The following is a 24697-nucleotide window of genomic DNA, read 5'->3' as shown; positions in this document are numbered from 1 at the left end:
TGCAAGAGCCCTGGCCACCAGGAAATTGGAGGAGCACACACTCAGCCTTCCTCAAGGATGGCGGCACAACTGTTATTGAATCAAATTCATCACCTCTTTAATTTAGGATCCCTCCTCCTAACTCCACTATACACCAATGCCCAACTCAGCTGCTTGCCAGGAGCGACTCTCAGAAGCCTGTGTTTCTCTTGATGACTCTAGGCACCAGGGGCATCCTCCTGTAGATCCGTCAGAACTGAACTGGCCTTTTCATAGCATCAGGCATCTGTTTCTATGGAAACATTTGGCAAGGCAGGGAGTACTTAGTAGGGCCAGGAAGTGCTGTAGGCTTGGAAAGAACCTTGTAGATATTCCTTGGTTTGCTCCCTGATTCACAACATAAATTAAATGCCTCATCACACACTGATGGTTCTAACCGGGAGTCATTATGAACGCTTCCAGCAGCCTGGGGTCCAATCATTACTGACAGCGATAAAAGTTATCTTCCCCAAGAAGACTGTATGTCAGCCAGCAATACCTTAGCTTTTAGTTTAAGTGACACTGAAGTGTGCACAGAGAACTCAGGAACTTGCCTTGGTGAGGTTGTCTTGTAGGCAGAAGTGTAGGAGTGGTTTGGAGAAAGAAACCCATGCTTTGCTTTTAAACAGGCCTGCTTCCTACTCTCACATCAACCATTTGGCACCTGACCTTCCTCAAAGATGTTGCGTACTGTCTTAGGACCTCAGATTCCTTATTTCCAAATTGGTTCTTTGGAAATACCAACCTAATATCCTGCATAACACCTCACATTGCCAATTGTTTGGAATTTCTATGTTATCTTGCTGTGATGTAAGTCTTTGAGATTTCCTCATTTATTTTTAGAAAGGCATTGGACAGGCCACTATAATATAGTAATTTTTTTTTGACAAATTCTTGCTCTGTCGCCATGCTGGAGTGCGGTGGCACAATCTCAGCTCACTGCAACCTCCACCTCCCAGGTTCAACCGATTCTCCTGCCTCAGCCTCCCGAGTAGCTATGACGACAGGCATGTGCCACCACGCCCAGCTAATTTTTGTATTTTTAGTAGAGACGGGGTTTCACCATGTTGGCCAGGATGGTCTTGATCTCCTGACCTCATTATCTGCCCACCTCAGCCTCCCAAAGTGCTGGGATTACAGGTGTGAGCCACCATGCCTGGCCATCCAATTTTTTTAAAAAATTGGAAGTGGCAGAGTCTCAAGCCTCAACTTCAGTTACCTTTCTTATTAAAGGTCCATGAAAAATCTTCTTTGGGGGACTTAGAATCTCCCAAAAAATACTATTTTGTAGTAAAACTTATATTTTTGGTCAGAGTTTGTTCCTCAAAGCAATTATATCCTGTAGGCCTTAAAGAAATTCTGAGGCTACCTAGTAACAGTGCAGCAGTGGCAATGTTATGTGTGAAAGTGGTACAAGATGACCATTGGAGCTTAGGTATGAATGTCATTTATTGCAGGAGTCTCAGGGTATTGTTCATATAATTGTGGGAAGGTCAGGGATGCAACTGATTCACAGGCCAACTGGAATCAGAGATTTGCTCGTTGCCAGGGTCCAGTCTCTGTCCCTTAACTTCTTTATCATTACCTACCACAAACTGGCTTCCTTCAGGTTGTGAGAAATGCAGTTGCTTATAATTACCTAATCTCCTGCCATTCCCTTGGGTGACTTGCATCTGTTCATTTCAGTTGGAAAATTTGAAGGAAGAGCTACCAATGATAAGTGGCTCACCCACCAGTCACTTCATTAGGACAAAGAAATCAGGGTGACCTGGTGCAAGCACATATAACCAACCCTACCTTTGTGTTTAGACCATTTCCAGAGGAGGGAGAATTTTTACTTAAGGAGTTATCCCAATTGGTGTCAATTCTAGACCTTTGTTGGGCATGATCGTCCTACATCCACTCCTGTACTGAATGCAAATGGAATCCCAGCATAAAATAGAAGCCTAGGTTTTTAGAGAGACAATCCAGGAATATCTTGAGAGGCGTGTCCTGGTTTACATATTCCAGGAGACCTAGATTCTTTTATTCTAACTTTTAGTTACTTCCACATCATCTAATTATACTTCTTTCTGATCAGAAAATACATGGAACTCGTCAGAACTAGTCACACATAACCCCAGTACATCCTGTCCCTCCACATGTCACATCTTGATATGATTTGGCTGTGTCCCCACCCAAATCTCATCTTGAATTCCCATACGTTGTGGGAGGAACCTGTTGGGAAGTAATTGAATCATAGGAGTAAGTCTTTCCCATTCTGTTCTCATGATAGTGAATAAGTTACATAAGATCTGATGGTTTTAAAAAGAGGAGTTCCCCTGCACAAGTTCTCTCACCTTGCCTGCTGCCATCCACGTAAGACGTGACTTGCTCCTCCTTGCCTTCTGTCATGATTGTGAGGCCTCCCCAGCCATGTGGAACTGTAAGTCAATTAAATTCTTTTTCCTGTATAAATTATTCAGTCTCAGGTATGTCTTTATCACAGCATGAAAATGGATTAATACATCTCTTTTCCAATGTATTAGTTAAGGTTACTTTACTTCATAATAGAATCAAAGCAAGCTTAATCACCTGTGCTCTCATACTGTCCTCCACCTGCCCACAAAACCAGTATTGTACAATTAGGATTTGAGGAAAGAACAGCAGGAGATTATGAACATTTCCTCAAGAACAGGATCATCCTAACTTTTTTGATGTGACCCATAGTAAGAACTACACTTTATATTTCACCTAGAATGCACAAATACGCAATTGAAATAAAAGTTTTACAAAACAATATTTACCCTTACTATCTGCAGTGCACTGCAATCTCTTCTGATAGTTTTTATTTTATTTTTTTAAAGTGTTGGTAATCAGTTATAATTTTTTATGATTTACTAATGAGTTGTATACCACAATTTTAAAATAACTCTTAGTCTAGAGCACTTCCTTTAGTATCATTCAGTGTCAACTCCAAGTTCTTAATCTCAACTGAAATCACAAAATTGTTAAGAAAGAGAACATGTTGAGTTCTGCTTGGGTCCAGGGTCTGCCCTGTCCTAATCAATAAGAGTTGGATTCTACACATGGCTGTTGATGCCCATGTCTGTATAACACAGGGAAAATTCAGACCCTAGCAGCAGGACAGACACTTCAGATGGTGTCTGCTACACATGGATGTTGGGAATTGAGACAACAGGTCTAAGTCAGTCAGACGGTAATGGAGGGCATAGTTCCAGGGTCAGGTACAGCCAGGGCCAGAGTTGAAGCCATGACAATCCTGTCAGACTCACATGCAAGGGAACTTCATGGGGAAGCAGAAGTGGTTAAAGAAGAGAATAGAGGACAGCCACTTGCCTCTCCAGGTTTCACTGGATTCTGGACTCTGCTTACCAGAGTTGATCTCTCTGAGATTTCCCTGTTAGAGTGAGACAAAGTCACTTGGTATGTTGGGCCCAGATCTTTTCTCTTAAGGCTTGGATATATGTTTTATGGAATTCTGAATTATGCCAAGACAGAAGGGAGAGATGAAAACATTTCAGTTAAAAAAATCAGGTGGGAAATTTCTCCAATTTTAACCCATATTTTTCTCCTTAAGTGGAGTGGGGACTCTGAGACTGTGAGAGAGAGAGCATGGTGTGCACAGCTTTGTCATTGCTAGGCTCACTGATGCTAAGGATCACTCTGCCCACAACTACATCCATGCCTCGGAGTGGTGGCCAAGTATGGCCAAGTCATGTTGTTATAGCATCAGGCAATAAAACATCAGACAGTAAAACACAATGTACCGAATATCTTTAGTGGTGGTGAAGGCTGGGATGGAAGACAGTGTTAGTGTGGTTTACGACTGAAGTCAGAGTGAAGTGTCTGTACGGTGAAATATTATTCAGCAACAAATAAAATTTGATTCATTCAAAAAAATGAGCTGTCAAGCCATGCAAAAATATGGTTGAATCTGCAATGCACACAGGTATGTCTCATGTCATTGGACTTGGCTTCACTGCACTTTTCACAAATTGAAGGTTGTGAAAGTGAAGCAACGCTGAATCAAGAATGTCTATTGGCATCATTTTCAAGTGTGTGCTCAATTCATGACTCCTTGTAACATTTTGATCTTTTATCAGTGATCTTTGATGTTAGTATAGTAATTATTTTGGGTGCTACAAACAGCATCCATGTAAGATGGCCAACATAAATGATGAATCTTGTGTGTATTTTGACTGCACTACTGATTGGTGATTCTCTGTATGTATCCTTCTCCTCAGGCCTCCCTATTTCCTGACACACAACAGTATTGGAAATCAGCTGTTTAATAACTCTGCTGTAGCCTCTAAGTTTTCAAGTGAAAGGGTGAATCTCCTGATGTCTCCCATCTCTTCCATTCATCCAAAATAGAAATAATTTATTTAGTGAGGAAGGCATGTTGAAAGCTGAGATAGGCTAAAAGCTAGGCCACTTGTGCCAGTTCATCAAGTTGTGAACAAAAAGGAAAAGTTCTTGAAAGCAATTAAAACTGCTTCTCCAGTGAACACATATACAAGGAGAAAGCAAAACCTAAGATTGTTTGCTGATATGGAGAAAGTTTGATGGTCTGGAAAGAAGACCAAACCAGTCACAACCTTCCGTTAAGCCAAAGCTTAGTCCAGAACAAGGCTCTAACCCTTTTCAATTTTGTGAAGGTTGAGAGAGATGAGGAAACTGCAGAAGAGAAGTTTGAACCTAGCAGAAGTTGGTTCATGAGGTTTAAGAAAATAAGCTGTCTTCATAAAATACAAATGCAAGGTAAAGCAGCCAATGCTAATGTAGAAGCTGCAGCCAATTATCCAGAAGATCTAGCTAAGATCATTGGTGAAGATGGCTGCACTGAAAAACAGATTGTCCATGTAGATGAAACAGCCTTCTATTGAAAGAAGATGCCAGGTAGGACTTTTGTAGCTAGAGGGGAGAAGTCAATGCCTGGCTTCAAAGCAAGCATCAAAGGACAGGCCGATCTTCTTGTTAGGAGCAATGCAGATGGTGATTTTCAGTTAAATCCAATGCTTACCTGCCATTCTGAAAATCCTAATGCCCTTAAGAATTTTGCTTAATCTACTCTGCCTGTGTTTTATTCATGAAATAACAAAGCCTGGATGATAGCACATTTGGTTTACTGAACATTTAAAACCCCCCGTTGAGACCTACTGCTCAGAAAAAGATATTTTTTTCAAAATATTACTGTACATTGACAATGTACCTCATCAGCCAAGAGCTCTGATGGAGATGTAAGAGGAGATTAATATTGTCTACATGCTTGCTAATACAACATCCTTTCTGGAGTCCATGGATTAAATAACTGTAGATATGGCAGAAAGAGTAAAAGAACTAGAATTAGAAGTTGAGCCTAAAGATTTGACCGAATTGCTGCAATCTCATGAGAAAATTTGAATGTATAAGTAATTGCTTCTTATGGATAAACAAATAAGGTGGTTTCTTCAAATTGTATCTACCCCTGGGGAAGATGCTTTTTATATTTTTGAAATGACAATCAAAGATTCAGAATATTTTATAAACATACTTAACATAAATAGTATCAGGATTTTAGAGGATTGACTCCAATTTTGGAAAACTTTCTGCTGTGGTAAAATGCTGTCAAACTTTATTGCTAGCTACAGAGAAATTTTTCATGAAAGGAAGTGTCAATTGATGCAACAAATTTTATTGTTTTAAAAATTTCCACAGCCACCCCAACCTTCAGCAACCACCACACTGATCAGTCTGCAGCCATCAAGAGGGAAGCAAGACTTGCTGAAGGCTCAGATGGTTGTTAGCGTTTTTTAGCAAAGAAGTATTTATTTATTTATTTAAGATGGAGTCTAGCTCTGTCACCCAGACTGGAGTGCAGTGGCGCCATTTCAACTCACTGCAACTTCTGCCTCCCGGGTTCAAGCGATTCTCCTGCCTCAGCCTCCTAAGTAGCTGGGACTATGGGCATGCACCACCACACCTGGCTAATTTTTGTATTTTTAGTAGAGGTGAGGTTTCGCTATGTTGACCAGGCTGGTCTCAAACTCCTGACCTCAGGTGATCTGCCCACTTGGGCCACCCAAAGTGCTGGGATTACAGGCGTGAGTCACCGCACCCAGCCAGCAATAAGTATTTTTAGATTAAGGAATTTACATTGTTTTTGTAGAAATAATGCTATTTCACACTTACTAGACTACAGTAAAAGTAAATACAACTTTTATATGCACTGGGAAACCAAAAAATTTGTGTGACTTACTTTATTGTGATACTGTATTTCAATGGTCTGGAAAGGAAGCCACAATATCTGCAAGGTATGCTTATACTAAAAAGTAAAAGAGGCTAATCTAAAAAGACTACAAACTGTCTAATTCGACTTATGTGACGTTATGGAAAAGGCAACACTATAGTTTTGATTTAGTTGAGATATGGTCAACACAGATGGCTCTCAATTTGGAGGACTTCACAATACAAAGTAGTTCTTAGAATATTAGGGACACACTCAGGTTTAACAGAGAAAAGCATGAGAAATAGCATAAGGATTGTGTAAGAGGGTTTATATTTATCTCAATCCCAACACAAACACTATGAGTTAGAGATTACCAAAATCTCCACAGACAGAGGCTTAGAGAGTTTTTGAGGTCCAAGGTGGGTTTTTGAGGGGAAGAAGGACTCAGTCTATCAGTGAGAAGAAAACATGTGGAGCATCTTTCACAGAACTCTTCTATGCCAATTATAGGAAAGCTGAAGTCCTGGGCAGAAGAACAAGAAGTGCAGTGGTTTTCTGTCCTCCGTCCATCCTCTGAGAACATCTCCCCATCATGGAAAGGTGAATTCATGTGTTTTGATTTTGCCTTGAGTACCTTAATTTCCTTTAAATGATTGTGATATGTTTTGAGGTTCATTTGTTGTCTTATTCTAAAATGTTTAACCAAATGGGAAATTACTCTCTCTGTGTGTCTCTTAAATTTTTAATTATTTATTTTCATATTGTCTTAGTTTAATTTATTCCTTCTATCATTAAGTACTGTGTCCATGAATATGTAACTGGCATTGTTATTTATCTCTTTCTAACCACTTTGTACTAATTTTTTTTAATCCTAGGTTATCATGTAATTACTGTTGCTGTCATTTCTCTGTGAAATCCACATATTCTAGTTTATGGATATAAGAAGATAACAATTATCAAGCTGCTCTTGTTTCCAATTTCAGTCTCCATCTGACAAATAATTACAATTTTTTTCCACCCCTTTCTCTTAAATATACCCCATGATAATGCTAAATATCTAGAAACTGGCTCATGTGTGCTTGCAAACTCAGCCTTCCTGACTCTAGGTGATATGTACATCTTCTCTCTTTCTGTCTTTGGCCCATGACTCCCTTCACCCCGAGGAGATGTATTTGGTGCTCCTATGCAGGAATGCCTCCACTTAATCTTTGGATTTATTCTCAGTCATCACCTGCCTTAACCAAGACAAACCTACACAACCTTTCTGTGCAACAAGTTAGAAGTGCAGTGCCTCTGTTCCCAGCATCTTAAAGAGATTTCAGTGATGTAATTTTTATGATTATTACTCATTTAAAATTCAGCCTGTTTTCACTAGGTCTTGGGTGTGAGTCTAGGAAAGGTGGGGTGAGTGGGGACATGAGGAGCAGCCACTTTGTGGAACTCAGTACTTTACCTCCAGTGAAACATCACCCAGGAGCTTGTGATGATTTCCGCTTCAAGCTCTCTCTACCCTGGGGTAAACACTTCTAGGCAGTTGCTAGGCAAAGGTTCCCTGGTGGGGGACACCCTTCCATTCTTTTAGGCTATACCACACACAGGCACACACATACAATCATTATCTTTTCCTTGACTTAAGTCTAATTAAAAAAAATTGGCCTTTATTCTCAGCCCATTACAAACCCCACCAAAAGCATGCTAAAAAGACATCAGTGGTAAGGGCAGTCCATATTTGAGCAGGGAGGTCATATATCTGTTTCCCAAAGTTGATCTGGAAAAGCCCTCTCGAATCCTCTGAATGGATCTTCATTTTTCTGATAACACGGAACACTGACCAGAAGAGAATCACAGCTATGTTGAATTTACATATATTAATAAGATATCTGAATTGAAAAATCAGTGCCATTGCTTCAGGTTCTGTATTGTGCTATAGTTCAATGAGAATAACCTGATAAAAATATCTTATCTCTAATAATAACATAAAACATCAATATCCTTGATGAACCTCGATGCAAAAATCCTCAACAAAATACTTGCAAATCAAATCCAACAGCACATCAAAAAGACCAAGTAGGCTTCATTCCTGTGTTGCAAGATTGTTTCAACATATGCAAATCAATAAATGAAATTCATCACATGACAGAACTAACAACAAAAACCACATGATTATCTCAATAGACGCAGAAAAGGTTTTCAATAAAATTCAACACCCCTTCATGTTAAAAACTCTCAGTAAATTAGGTATTGAAGGAACATACCTTGAAATAACCATCTGTGAAAAACTCACAGCCAACATCGTACTAAATGGGCAAAAGCTGGATGCATTCCCCTTGAAAACCGGCAAGGGCCAAGGATGCGCTCTCTCACCATTTCTACTCAACACAGTACTGAAAGTCCTAGCCAGAGCAATCAGGCAAGAGAAATAAATAAAAAGCATCCAAATAGGAAGAAAGGAAGTCAAACTACTTCAGTGTGCAGATGACATGATTCTGTATCTGGAAAACCCCATAGTCTCAGTCCAAAAGCTCTTTCAGCTGATAAACAAATTCAGCAAAGTTTCAGGATACAAAATCAAAGTACGAAAATCACTAGCATTTCTACAGACCAACCACGTCCAAGCTAAGAGCCAAATCAGAAAGGCAATTCCATTCACAATTGCCACAAAAATGAATAAAATACCTGGGAATATAGCTAACAATGGTGGTGAAAGATCTCTACAATAAGAATTACAAAACACTGCTCAAAGAAACCAGAGAAGACACAAACAAATGGAAAACATCCCATGCTCATGGGTATGAATAATCAATATCATTAAAATGGTCATACTTCCCAAAGCAATGTACAGATTCAATGCTCTTCCTATCAAACTACCAATGACATTCTTCACAGAACTAGAAAAAGCTATGACACGTGTTTACCTATGTAACAAACCTTCACATGTACTCTTGAACCTAAAATAAAAGTTAAAACAACAACAACAAAAAACCCGAAATATATGATCGCTACCTCACCTGATCACTATTCATTGGCAAAGACGGCTGCATAACAGGATGAACGGTTCCATTTAGGAAAGAACTTCCAGCATAATGCTCACAGTTTAACTTTCTAAAGCAACCAAATAGTCTTGGAATTTCTGATAATTGTCACTGGAAAGCAATGTAATGGGCTTCTGAAGTATTTGTACCTTCATAATTCACATTTCTGTTGCCAGGGTTGTTTTGGCATAAAGACGGTCCCAAATAAGAACCTTTTCTTAGTGCTATAGTTAATAAGAGTTTGACAAAGAAAGCCAAACTCTTAAAAAGAGAAAACTTGTGGCTTTCTTTTTAAAAGGAAACTCTTTTTTCTGTTTATCAAAGTTACATGTGCTCATCACAAAAACTAAGACAATATAGAATCACCTAAATCATACCATAAAGAAATAGTATAATCATTATTGTGAATATTTTTTTATTTTAAAGTGTTTAGATTCTGTCATTGGACATTTGGGTGGTCCTAGCTAAGTTACTGAACCTCTCTGAGATTTAGTCTCCTTATTTTAAAGAGGGGAGTAATAATAATCTAATTGAAATTATTGTGGGTTGTTGTGAGCACTTAATGAATCAATGTGTGTAAAACTTAATGATAACCAGCACATAGTAAATGCTCAGTACATGTTAGTTGTTAACATTATTTTCATAGTTGTTATCATTATAATAATCCTTATTATTGCCTCATAATTTTATCCTTTTTTCTATATATGCTTTTTCACATAGTTGGGTTCAGGCTGTCTATATAATTTTGTATATAGCTTAATCACAAACATTAGAAAATAAACATTAACCAAAGTTATTGCAGCCTCTTTGTACACATAATTGAAAATAGTGAAATAAAATTATACTTAGACATGGAACCTTAATTTACTTAACTATTGTTAGATATTTATGTTGTTCATAATTTTTCAGTATTACAAATAATGAGACAAGAAACATCTGTGCATAAGCTTATGTGCGGGTGCTTGAGCTTATTTCTTCAGAGTGAAATTACCAGTTCAAAAGCAACACTTGGGATACATCATGTAAAATTATTTTCTAAAAGAGTTTTGACAACTAATATTCCCCAGAGCATTGTACAATTGGGCATATTTCAGTGAGCTCTTGACAACATTTGAAATTATTGTTGAGATTAGTTCTGACTTTTATAGGTGAGGGTTTGTCAATGCATGCAACACAGATATTATTGAGCCTACTGCATGTTAGTCTGTTAGACTAACATGTTAGACACTGTTGAGCATTGAGATAGAGGGGGAAAGGACAAACTCAGTCTTTGTTCTTATAGAACTTATACCTGGGGCAGATATAAACAGGAAATAAGCACATTTTAAACAGTCACTTAATTGTGAGTATGACGCATGTTATAAAGGAGAAATATGTGCTGCTCTGAGCGATTAAGGAGGCATACAGACTTAGTCTTGAGAGGTCAAGACTAAGGCTTCTCTAAGACAGAGACACTTCATCTGCTGCAAAAGGGATAAGTTGGAGTATCTTAGTAGAGAGCAGGTGCAGGGAAGGGCATTCCAGGCAGAGGGAACAAGATATGCAAATATTGGTGAGAAGAGTATGGCTTGCCAGAGGAGCCAAGGAAGAGCCATAGAAGTGGGGCACTGAGAGGCAGGGAGTGTGCCAAGGACAAGACAGGCTGAAGAGGTAAGGAGGACAGGGACTAATCCTTAGATTAGCTAGGGAAGCTGAAAGGATTTTAGTATGAGAGTAATATTAGTAGTGTTTTAAGGAGGCTAAGTTGGTTAGAATTTGCGGAGAATGGTTTGTAGATGTGCGAGCTCTAGAACTGTATCTGTGGAGGGACAATGGTAGTTTAAGCTACAGTTGCAGATAGAGAAAGAAGTTATCTATACATTTAACTAGTTAATATCTATCTATCGTCTATCTATCTGTCTATCTATCCATCTATCTATCTATCTATCTATCTATCTATCTATCTATCTATATTTAACTTCTCTATCTGCAACCACTATAGCTCAAACTACCATTTTACTCCCACAGGGTATTATATATACATATACATATATATATATATACACACACACACACACATACAGAGAGAGAGAGAGAGAGATGTTATCATTAGGAGGTAGGAAAGGGAGGGCAGTTGAATGTTCTTGGAACGTGAAAGAAAAGGAAAGCACATGTTAAATACAATTTTCAAATTTCTGGTATCAGCAATGGAGTAGATTATTATGAATGGGAACTGGGGGAGGAGCATAGTTGAAAGAGATTGAACTTCAGATTTGAAGGTGCTGAATTTGATCCAAGAAAAACAAGGGGAAAAGTTAAGCAGTGAGTTGAGAAAACGTGTCTAAAACCCAGATAAGGGGTCTGGGATGGAATAAGTGGCCATTACTATGTAAGAGGTAGTTATATATATGTTAGTATATTGATGATATTTTGAATCATAGAAGTTGGTGAGATGACTTAGGGACAAGTGTAGAGTGAGAAGGAAAAAGAGTCTGGAAAAAGCCCTGAATGATTCCCAAGTTTAATAATCACCTAAAGAAGGAGAAGTTAGAAAAAGATGGAGAAATGGTCAGTGGTATGGATGGAAGCTGAGATGTGTGGTGTCAGGGAAGCCCGGGGAAAAATGTGCTCTCAGGAAGGAGTCATAGTGTGAATTGCTGAATAGAAGCAGTCAAGAAAGAAAAGGATTGAAAGGTATCCACAGGATTAAACAATAACCAGGTGATGACTAACTTTACAAATGCATTTTTCAAGGAGTAGTAGGGGTGGAAGGCAGATAGGTATGAGTTGAAGTATGGAGAGGAGGTAAGTGGAGGCAAAATGTGAAGATAAATCTGAAGGAAGGCAAAGATAGAAAAGAACATTGGAATTGTGGAAACCAGTAGAGATAGTTTTAAAGGTGGGAGAGGCTAGAAAAAGTTTGAATAACAATGGGAAGGATACAGAAAAAAGGAGAGGTTGGAGATACTGGATGCAGAGGAGATACTACAAAAGCCAAGTCCAGGGAAGGCAGGAGGAGGTGCAGGCCAGTTACTGGCAGAGAAATTGGCCAGAACAAGAGGAGAGGCAGTTTCTCATTTTGATAGATGGCCATAAGGAGAGGACAGGTGCATTTGTAGACAGGTTTATATAATTGGTGGCAGGAACTTGAGGAGGTTATCCTATGCTGGCTTAAATAATCTCATTAAAGATTGAAGCAAGGTGATTGACAGAGTGGGGCTGAGAGACAACTTGGATGTTTGAGAAATACGGAGAAGATATTGAAAACGTTGGTTAAGACAAGAAAATTGAGTCACCAGCTGGTTGTCATGGTGATTATGTGTTTACAGTGATGTTAATTTGCCTACTGTGTGGGAGTTTCATGAATTGTGCTTGGCTATGTACAGGCCTGGAGAAAGTAATAAGTCATCGATGGCTGCAGTGTTGCTAGGTGGCCTCATGGGAGGAAGGAGTGTGGGAGTTTAGAGGTTTGGCAAGACAGTGATGGACTATGAGATCTAAGTTGGGTTAGGAAGAAGATGGAGAAAGAGGATTGGAAGTTTGGGTGTGTCAATTGAATATGATTGAAGCAGGCAAAGTAGAGGTGCTATAAAAGGTGTTGAATAACAAAGTGGAAGAAGGTGGTCGACTTTTCATTAGAGACCTTGTACATGTGATATTATAGGAAAATGAGAGTGTATTTGGGGACTTTGTGGACTGAAATGAATGGGCTGACAGTGTTCTGTAGAAGTAAGGAGCTTAAGGAAGTGAAGAACCTGACTATTCAGTGAGCAGGTCATCCTTGTGGAGTCATAAGAATGATGGCTTTTTGGAGTTGAACCAAGAAGAAGCTGGTGAGCCATCAACTTTGGAAAACAGTGGAGAGTGACCAATGTCTATAGATGATGAGAATAAAGAGGAGAGGTTGGTGCAGCCAGGAGAGCTGGGCTTCATTATTTCAATTTGTGTATTTGTAGATGGAGCATTTTAAAGGTTTAACATTTGTACATTGTAAAGGTTGACCTGAATCCACGGGTTCACACTTGTTACTTACATTGCACTGTACTCTTATGACTTTCCTGTTCATGACTTTTTTCTATTTATCTGTTGGAGTTTTAGTGTTTTTACTTGTTTATTGTACAAGTCATTTATATGTTAGGATTAGACAACTTTTTTTTTTTTTTGTCTGCTATCTGTTGCAAATATTGTTCTAAATATACTTTTTGATTGTTGATTTGGGAACTATTAATTGTGGATTTGTGTTAATCATTAACACAGAAATTAGAGCCAACTACGGAACTTGTACATTTTTAAGCAACATATCTCTGTTTATTGTTATTTCTTTTAATTTGAAATGTAAAATGTTATTCAAAAGTTAAATATTTGATTAAAACTGTATTAAATTTTATTATACATTTTAAAGCAGTTGTAAAGTTTAGTATTTAACCTATTTATTCCTCTGAATTTTCTCTTATATTTAGTTTTAGGTAGTCTTCTATAATTTTCTTTCTATATAACCAACCATGAGAAATTAACTTTCCCACTGATTTCAAGCTACCAGTGTGACCTCAACCAGATCACAAAATTCCTGAAAATTTAACAATATGCTCTCACAAGCTGGTACATGTGGCTCTGCACATCACTGTTGCTTCTGCTTCATTACTTTCTACTTAGAGAACTTCATTAGGCATCATCTTTAATTTATTACCCCTGATGGACTTTGGAATCATTTCATCAAGTTCTCCTCAAAACTGGCCAGTTTTATGATAAGAATAAAATTAAATCCATGTACCAATCAAATAATTAAAAATTATGTTATAGAGTAAACTGTATCTCAATAATTTTTAAAAAAATTTGCATAATGTTTTATTGCTTTTTAGTATGTAATTTCCCACATTACTCTTTCTAAGGTATTTATAATGTCATCTCTCTTATTTATATTGTTTATGCAATTTTTAGAAACTGGTTATTCCTGGATATAAGGAACGGGTATATTTATCTCATATAAAGTCACTTTGAGGGATCAATGCTTTTTAAACTCATTATGGAACTCAGTGGATCATAAAGCCATGCGTTCTACCTTCACAACCCATATTGATTTTTTAAGTTCATTTTTAAAGAGTAGTTTAAGACTATTAAAACATTGTAAAACTACTACTGAGCATTCTTGTGTGCCCTTCACCCAGCTTCCCCCAATGATAACCTTTTATATAGCCATAGTGCATCATCAAAACCAGGCAATTGATATTGGCACAACTCAAGTATAGACCCTTTGTGGATTTACAATCAGTATTTCTTTAAAAATGAAATAGAAGAGAATATAATTGACTAGAACAAACATACCAGAGGGCATCATGAGAAATAAAGGTATGTATTTATGTGTTATACAAGTTTTATTTTACTTTTACTGGTTTGAGATATAAAATGTCAGAGCTGTGATCAAAAAGTTCAAAAAATATTGTGCTAGATTCCTTTTTAATTACCATAATCTTTCTTAGTACCTGAGTAGATTTAGAATGTGGTAGTTGTATCTTTGAAAAGATTAAAAAATAGGCATTGTCATGGTTTAAAGGCACTGACCCTTAGGAAGAGGGTAAGGTCACCTCCTGGCCACACAATTCTGCATCATGTCGCATGCCCCATCAAGTTAGTTATTTAGATGTCAGGTTTCAATCTGACAATATTTTAAGCTCCAAGTATTTTACACTCTGGGCAATTAGAATATTTATCTCAGAATATATTAATTTCAGAGTTGACGGATCTATGAGCCAATTTGGATGGAAAGAGTTAGGTAACTTGCCAATGTCAGACAGGTCAGTTTGTCTCTGAAATTCACATTTTGGCATTTAACAATGTTTTGATTGAACAAATATCTCCTCTGATTACTGCATGTGAAGACTCAAGGGTAAATAGTTTTTAATTTGTCCTTTTGGTGGCTCCCAGTGGGAAGGTATTTGTAAATCTAGAATAATAGCACTTATGCTACAATTGTTATGATGGAGGGGTTTGCAGGTGCTGCAGGCAAAGCACAGTGAAGGGCATCCAACAGGAGAAGTGTTGGCCTCATAAGCAGATGAGAGACCCCTGTCCTGAGTCTTGAAGTCTCAGGTGGATGAGATAGGGAAGTTATAAGGACTGAGGAACGAGCATGTGAAATACGCAGAGAGGTGAGAGACTGTAACATTAGGGAGATAAGAGGGTACCAAGATTTGTCTTCCTTCACTGGTGTGTGTTTTGGGAAAAATTAGACAGTGAAGAAAATACACAATTCTTACAGTGGCAAATGGAAGACAGACCCTGGAAGTCGGAAGAGGGGTTGGGTTGTGGGAGGGGCTGCGCTTTGAGGCATGTTAACAGAGCTCCATAATTACCACTCAACAAGGACAAAGGCAAATCCAGCAATGCAGAGAGCCCACAAACCTCCAAAATCTTACAAGCGAATCAACTAATCGTCATCAAACACTTAATTGGGAGCCCGCCAAGTCTGCACTCCAAGCTCTATTCCTTATGACAGAAATATCTTAGGCCCAGCATTAGTATGCTGCCACGCTTGCATTCACTTTGCTGCGTCAGTCTGTTGTTTTGCAGCCAGCATAAATCAACAGTAACCACCCAGGGTGTAGAGATTGTTGGAGGTTTGGCTCAAAATGAAAGCAGAACAAACCCCAAACCACAGGCATACCCACAGCCTAGACCCATAGGCATCTCTGAGACCCAGGGAGCCAGGGAGCTATTCGAATCCTCCGAGAGGGCTATGGGTTAGGAATAATAAATAAAGTTATTCACTGTTCACTCTCTTCCTACCTGCATCCCCTGAAAACCTCACTCAGTGAAGGGCAGCTTGTTTGAGGCAGGTGTGGGAGGAATTCCGATGAAGCTATGTGGCCAGATCTGCATAGTGAGGCCCCTTGCTACTAGCTGTCACTGCTTCTGTGTACCCACAAGTGTAACCTGTGTGGACCTCATGGTTTGGCTGTTGATGGTTGCAGCCAAATGCCACCTGAGTGTGACTGTCACTCAGAGAGCCTATTCTTCTTAACCCTCTCCTAGAACTCAACCCTGTTCAATCATGTGATTGGAATTTCTTGAAAAGAAATACCAGAGACTTTATGATTCTAGTGAAGATTTTTTTTTTTTTAATCACTGGAGGAGAGGTTGGAAATGTCAAAGGATCTAAAAGCACTCTGGAAATCCTCTTTGGGGAATATATATATATTTCTGGGGAATATAATTGTGTGTGTATGTGTGTGTGTGTAAAATGCTGGTGGCAGGTCAGGGGCCTGGAAGAAAGATCACAGAGCTGGAGATGTCCATTTCTTTTCCCCATGGACCAACAACTTCTACCACTGATCCCGAATCACCGGAACTTTTCTCTTCACCTTTCTGCCAAGAAGGATTGGAGGACTTAACATTTATTCCTTGTACTCTTTTCCTTCTGAAATTTGTCCCTTACTGAGGTCCCTGTGTTGAGGGGAGGTTTCCTGAGGCTGCTGAAGCGGACTGTGGAACACACAGACTAAGGCCAAACAGGAATCTGGCTGTCCAGAGTGTGGGAGGAGGATCTGTTGGCCCCAGTCAGAGAAACGTGAAGCTTCTATGAGTCTCCGCATCACAACTCAGTAAAGTGCTCTTGGATTTTTTCACCCAACCTTGAGTTTCTGTTATTCCCCTGTTCAAAGTTCAGCTACTTTCTTAGGGTCCGATTTGCTTCTTTTCTTCTTCCTGACTGGTGAATCTTAATCTAGCCTGAGGGTAAGGGTCTCTCCATCAGCAGTCCAAATATTTTGTTTATGACATAAATGCTGGAGCCTGAGATCTTCAAAACTCGGGCTTTTGAAATCCAGAAGCCTCTTAGTTGCTTGCATGTTGTGCAGGCTTCCTCAATGAAGCAATGCTGCTGCTGGCTGAGAAGGCAGGAAGGGAAAGGGGTGCAGATAAGGAGGGAGAGGACACCTTAGACACCATCCCATACCCTTGACTGGATGGAGAGCAGCCTTCTTAGTGCTTAGATGACCACGATTCCCCATAGTTGCTAGGATTGTTTTGAAAATTCTTGTAATAAGACATGAAAAACAAATAAGAGACATAATATTTAAATAAACTTAATTGATAATTTGCAGGTGACATGATTACCTCAAAAATTTAAAACAATCCATTTAAGAACTATTATTATTATACTTCAAAATGTAGAAGAGTGGCATAATAAAAGGTAGACAAAACTAAACAGATTTGTTTCACTCTAATCACCATCAATAAGATGTGAAACACACACACACACACAAAAACTGTTCAAAGTAATAGAAAACAAGATGAATACATCCAGTGCTTTTAGGCACTTCATTTTTTCCTGTCATCTACCATATGACACACACAACATTATTCCTATTTTTCTAAAAAGAATCTTGAGTATCAAAAGAGACTTTGCTGCTAAGTTGCCATCTTAGAATCAATAGGGCAACAGAATATAATAGATACATAGATTCTAAAAAAAAAACAAAACTTCTGTATAACGAAACATGATAAAATTGATAGAAAAAGGACTACTTACTGGAAAATGTTTATATCAAATAAGACAGTTTACGAAAAAAAGATAAGGTGCTTAAAGAGCTTATTCAAATGCACAAGCGCTCACAAAAACACAATCGTCTACTGTGTAAAGAATATGAACAAACAAAAGCGCATCTACAATTAGCAAAGAAATGATTGGAAAGTGCCCACTATTTTTAGTGTTCAAAAAATGGCTAATGTAAAAGACCTGTGGAAATCATTTTGCAGCTATTAAAAAAGCACAATGAAAACTTATGATAATAGAACTTGAAGTTGGACAGTTTATCGTCCTACTGGCATGATTATTCATGATGGTGGTGTTTGAAGTGGAAAGAACTCTTTTGAACAATGTTGTAGGAATATTTAGTATGAGCCATAAATGTAATTATATTTCTTGATCCAACCATTTCAGACCCTATGAATTTATCCTAAGGAAATATTTTCCAGGAAAAAAATTCCATATTTGCACAGATGATAGGTTTGTTGCAGCAGAGAGAGGGGTGTGGTGGTTTAGTGCCTACACTGAAGAGTCCATGCTCTTGGACTCATAAGTCTCTCACTCAACTACTTGGTGATTCCTGGAAATAATGTGACTTCTCTGTATCTCAGCTTCTTCATGGGGATAAGAATGATGAAGCCTAAATAGTGGGTCATTGTGATGATTAAATGAATTCACAAATATGCAGTATTCAGAAAATGTCCAGTATGTTGTAACCATTCTATTAGTTAATATAAACTATGATTATGGGAAACATTTTTTTTTTTTTTTTTTTTTTTTTGAGACAGAGTCTTGCTCTGTCGCCCAGGCTGGAGTGCAGTGGCCGAATCTCAGCTCACTGCAAGCTCCGTCTCCCGGGTTTACGCCATTCTCTTGCCTCAGCCTCCCGAGTAGCCCGGACTACAGGCGCCCGCCACCTTGCCCGGCTAGTTTTTTTGTATTTTTAGTAGAGACGGGGTTTCACCGTGTTAGCCAGGATGGTCTCAATCTCCTGACCTCGTGATCTGCCCGTCTCGGCCTCCCAAAGTGCTGGGATTACAGGCTGGAGCCACCGCGCCCAGTCGAGAAACATTTTTAAAAAGGAATCAATTACCCAACACTAAGAGGACTGTTTAACATTTATATTGTCCTGACATGATGCTATTTATAATACCACTAAGAAGGTATTTTGAGGACTTTACAATGGGAAAACGAACTTATAATAGAATATTCAGTAAAATAAAGGACTAAAAATGCTGAAGTTACTATGATCACAACCATGCAAAATATGTATAAAGGAGGAAAGAGGAAAATTGTTCTGTAAGACTAATTGTTGGATTGAGGGTTTGTGGAGCATTTTTCTTCCATCTTATTTTGCCTTTTTTAATTAAAAAAACCCAATACCATTACTAAACTAAAAGCACACCACAGAGATATCATGGGTTCAGTTTCAAACCACAGCAATAAAGCAAATATCACAATAAAGTTAGGCACATAAATTTTTGGTTTCACAGTGCATGTATAAGTTATGTTTACACTCTACTGTAGTCTATTAAGAGTGCAATAGCATTGTGTCTAAAACATGAATGTAGATTAATTTAAAAACACTTTTTTGTGTGTGAAAAAATCCTAATGATTATCTGAACCTTCAGTGAGTTGTAATCTTTTTGCTGGTGGAGAGTTTTGCCTCCAGGTTGGTGGCTGCTGACTGATCAGTGTGATGATTGCTAAAAGTTGGAATGGCTGTGAAAATTTCTTAAAACAATGAGGTTTACTGCATTCATTGACCCTTTCATGAAGCATTTATCTGTAACGTGCAATGATATTCAATAGTATTTTACTCACAGTAAAACTTCTTTCAAAATTGGAGTCAATCCTCTCAAACTCTGCCACTGATGGATCAACTAAGGTTACAGAATATTCTAAATCTTCTGTTGTCATTTCAATAATATTCACAGTATCTTATCAGGATTAGATGCCATCTCAAGAAACCACTTTCTTTGCTCATCCCTAAGAAGCAATTCCTTATCTGTTCAAGTTTGATCATGAGATTGCACCAATTCAGTCACTTCTGATTCTCGTTCTCTTGCTATTTCCATCACATCTGCAGTTACTTACTCCACTGAAGTCTTGAAGCCCTCAAAGTCATGTAGAAGGGTTGGAATCAACTTCTTCAGAACTCTTGTTAATGTTGATATTTTGACCTCTTCCCATGAATCACAAATGTTTTGAATGGCATCTAGAATGGTTAATCCTTTCCAGAAAGTTTTCAATTTACTTTGTACAGATCTATCAGAAGAATCATAAATGGCTTATCTTGGATTTTGACATAACTTCCTCACTAAGCTTAATCATTTCTAGCTTTTGATTGACAGTGAGTGACTTGCGACACTTCTTTTCATTTGAACACTTAGAGGTGATTGTGGGGTTATTAACTGGCCTAATTTCAACATTGATGTGTCTCAGAATAGGGAGGATTGAGGGGAGAGCATGAGAGGGGAATAGCCAGTAGGTGGATCAGTCAGAACACAAACACCTATCATTTAAGTTTGCTGTCTTATATGGGTGTGTTTTGTGGTGCCCCCAAACAAAATTATAACATTCAGATTGCAGATCATAGATCAAATAACAGATATAATAATAATAAAGTTTGAAATATTGTGAGAATTACCAAAATGCAACAGACACGAGGTGAGCACATGCTGTTGGAAAACTGGTGCTTACAGACCTGCTCGACGCAGGGTTGCCACAAACCTTCAATTTGTAACATATACAATATATGTGAAGAGCAATAATGCAAAGCACAATAAAACAAGGTATGCATGAAATTTTTTTTAAACACCACCTTTTGCTTTGACTGCTCTGGTGCACAAAATCATGCACAGCTGGAATGAGGCTGTTTGGGAAGCCTCAGTGGGGTACAGAAGACACGCAAGGTGTTGACAGCTGCAGCAAGCAGCAGCAGTGGGAGCTGCACACTCAGCTGCACTGGAAGCTTCAGCCCTTTCAGTAGCTCTTGCTCACCTCTTCTGGCCCCCTACTCTGCTATGGGGAGACAAGTGGAGATCCCCTCTGACCAGATCACCTTCCGCTGCCTGTCACTCAAAATGAGATCTTTATGTTGCTTTTTTTTCTTTTTTCCTTGTTATTAATGTCTGCGATGTTTTTTATTTCTAAAACAGCTTTATTGACATATAATTGACATACAAATCCTGCCCATATTTAATGTATGCAATTTGATGAGTTTAGCCATGTGCATAGATCCATCCATAAAGCCATAGCCACAATCAAGGTAACAAACATATGTATCAATTTCAAAACTTTCCTCTTGCTCCTTTGTTTTGTTTCTGTTTGTTTGTTTCGTTGTGGTAAAAATGAGAGGGAGAAATGGCGACTTGTTCAATAGGTATACAATTTCAGTTATGCAAGATAAGTAAGTCTAGAGATCTGCTGTACAACATAATGCTGAGTTAATAATACTGTATTGCACACCTAAATACTTGTTAAAAGAGAAATTATTTGATTTTTATTGAAAAGGTTTTAAGGGCCCTGGGCACCCTTGGAAGTTTAGAGTCAAATATCTGAAGGTCCCTTCCTGAGGAAGAGGTGGGGAATGATGATTGGGTTGCTGCGAATTTGGCCTGAGCTTGTCTTTGGAGAGGTGAGCTTACACCATATTGAAGTCTAAGACTGGGGGACTAGTTTATAAGAATAATTAAAGATTCTCTGTTGGTATCAACATGCTTGTCTTAGATTGGTAATGATCCAGTGCTGCTCCATTACTTAGCTGTGTGCCTGGGCAAGTTACTTTCTTCATGTGAGAATTGAGGTAATAAATGTGCCTTACTGTATTGATTTTGTAAAACTAAAAGAAATAATAAAAACGTCAGTACCTGGCATATAGTAAGTATTCGATATATTTCCTGCTTTTTTTTTTTTTTTTTTTTTTTTTGAGATGTAGTCTCCCTCTATCGCCCAAGCTGGGGTGCAGTGGCGCGATCTTGGCTTACTGCAACCTCTGCCTCCTAGGTTCAAGTGATTCTCATGCCTCAGCCTCCCAAGTAGCTGGGATTGCAGGCTTTTGTCACCACACCTGGCTAATTTTTTTTATTTTTATTTTTAGTAGAGATGAAGTTTCGCCATGTGTGCCAGGCTGGTCTCACTGACCTCAGGTGATCCCCCATCTCGGACTCCCAAAGTGCTGGGATTACAGGCATGAGCCATCACACCCAGCCTGTTTCCTGCTTCTGATGTAAGCAGGCTTCAGTGAGGTTAGGCAGGCAGGAACAGGGTAGAAAGGAGGAAGTGGAGGAGGGCAGGCAGCTGTTCAGGACAAAGTGCACATGAGCTAGATTGTTAGTTTCAATGGTCTTAATGGATCACTGTCTTATTGTCTTCTGCAGTTAAGCATCTTGACAAAAGCAGTTATTTCTTCCCCAGCTCCTCCCTTTTGATGACATTCATGGCTGTTAACTCATTAATTTATGCAGTGTCACCAATTCTCAGAAAAGGATGATTTCCATTGAAGCTAATGAGGCAACACCCAATGAACAAGACTGATGTATAAAGGAGACTCAGCTGTCGGTAAGCAGCTCCATGAAAACATTCATCTCTTGCAATTCCAGATGAAGCTACTGCCAAAGGCCTTGGTCCTATTGAGTATCAGAATGTATCCTTCACAAATCTCCCCCATGAGAAACATAGTACCCAGAAGGCTGGGGTCACCTTTGGCCAGACTTGGGTAGCTTATTAATCTTCCATAGCATTGATGCTTCCTAAAATGCTTGGCTGACAATTAAAAGATCAACCTAAAAGCATTACAATGTGGTTTCCAATCTTGCATTTCCTAGGTCATAGACTAAAATTGGTAATCAATTGAATGCTGTTGAACAAGATGGATGAGGAAAAGAAAATATTTGAAAAGTATCCAGAACCAGAGTCTTTTGGTGAGACAGACTCTGTGCATAAAGATCAAATTAGGACCAGTCTGCAGGTCAGGCCACTTCTTTGTTTTATCACCAAGATGACCTGCATCACAGCAAACATGCTACAGTGGGGGGCCTATGTTTATTGCTAGATGTGTTAAGAGCAAGATTTGCATCTCCAGCAAGACTAATTTAATTGGTTCATTTACTCATTTCACAAATATTTGAAGGCCAAGTATGAGTCAGGCACTATTCTAGGCTCTGGGAAATCAGTGAGGACAAGGACCAGTCCATGTGCTCAGGAAGAGAGCATCATATTGAAAGAAGTGGACAATTAATAGGTTGATAAGTACATATACAATGTAATTGCAGGTGCATAAGACTATAAGGGAAAATAAAGCAAGATTAAATGGAAGGTGACAGGGTGTGAAAGAGCTATTTCAGATGAAGCATTTGGGGAACTCTCTAAGGGGATTATAGTTGAGCAAAGGGCTAAATGAAGTGAAGAAGTAAAATACAAGACCTAGGGGAATTGCAACAGAAAATTCTGTTGGCTCTACCTCCCACTTGTATACAGAATATACACACTTCTCCCCACCTTCATGGCCAAATCTCTGATCACATTACCATTAATTCCTCATTGTGGGTCACCCAATGGCCTCTAGACCAATATCCTTGCTTTACTCTCTCTTCCCTCTCATCAGACACAGTCTATTCTTAACACAATGTCCAGAACACATCTTTAAAATTCTGTCATTTAATGCCAGTTTGGTGTTAAAAATCCTGAATCGCTCCCTATTTTGTTCAGCATCAAATTTCAAGTTCTTACCATGGCTTATGAGGACTGACGAGCTCTATTTGTTTCCTGTGGATCTGTGAACAGGATGAGTGCTGTGTGCAATATATGGATGAACACTTGTTCCCTATTGCCGTCCTAAACCCCGGAGGAACAAAGGTTTCTGCTGCTTCCATTTCCAGCTTTATAGGCCTGTTGTTGACTCTGGACACATGTGAGGAGGCTGGAAACAGTGGAGACTGTAATAAGAGTTTAGGAATAAGAGCGCTTCCTGTCTCCCCATCTCATTCCTGGAAAATAATGACAGGATTTGGTAAATGGCAAGGCATCAAACTTGGTATATTGGTTAGGGCAGGTAAAATGCACAGCTTCCAATCTTAGTATTTTCAAACAATAAAAGTTTATTTGGGGTCCGTGCAAAGTTTGGGGGATGGAGGGTGTTCATTCTACTAGATCCACTAGGACCCAGAGATTTTCTCTATCTGGTAGTTTAAAGAAGAAAGAGAGAAAACATGGAAGATGGCACAAAATATTTTGGATCTTGGTCTAGAAATGGTGTAGATCACTTTCTACCTACATTCCACTGGCCAGAGCTGATCATATGCCCACCTCATTACAAAAGGGCAAGAAAGGGTTGTTTCTTCTGTGCCCAGGAAGAGGGAAATTTTGGTGAAGATCTGGTCATGTTCTGCTACCCCTGGAAGAGCTGGATCATGGAATGTGAGTTGGTCTAAATGTTGAAAATTTCAGGCCAAGAAAATGACATACAGGGCACAGTCCGGTACAGAAACCAGAGAAGTCAAGGCATATTTGAGGACTTGAAATGTGTTTTTTGACTTGAGAGAAAGGTATTAGTGGGGAGAGTGTTACAAGTTAGCACCTGAGAGAAAGGCTGCGGTCAGACTCTGTGGTGCCCTCTGTGCCATGTGAATGTGTTTGGGTTTTGCGCTGTAGTAAAGAGGAAGAGGCCATCACAAGACTTTAAATAAAGGATTTTCATGTTTAAAGTGATATTTTGGAAAGCCATTCTAAAATGGAGGAAAAGACTAGAAACAAGGACATCATCAGGAGGCTGTTACTTCTAGTATTCCCTGTCTCAGAGACTCTCAAACTCGACTCACACATAAGCTGTGTTTTTCAGCTTTACACAGTACTGATGTATTTATGTATAGATATATACATATCACATACCCACATATATAAAACAGTTCATGATACTTTGTATTATATTTA

At 38.8% G+C, this 24697-nt stretch overlaps 1 long non-coding RNA gene across 1 annotated transcript in view; it reads left to right on the top strand.

The window, feature by feature from the left end:
• Positions 1–24697, top strand: part of LOC115900481 — a 131132-nt gene that overhangs the window by 49122 nt on the left and 57313 nt on the right. Inside the window, exon 3 of the long non-coding RNA XR_004060159.1 lies at positions 6740–6829. This is a non-coding gene — a long non-coding RNA (uncharacterized LOC115900481). The remainder of the gene's footprint in view (positions 1–6739; positions 6830–24697) is intronic.

The sequence above is a fragment of the Rhinopithecus roxellana genome, chromosome 11 (assembly GCF_007565055.1).
Source record: "Rhinopithecus roxellana isolate Shanxi Qingling chromosome 11, ASM756505v1, whole genome shotgun sequence".
NCBI lineage: Eukaryota > Metazoa > Chordata > Mammalia > Primates > Cercopithecidae > Rhinopithecus > Rhinopithecus roxellana.
This window is presented reverse-complemented; position numbering and strand designations above follow the sequence as displayed.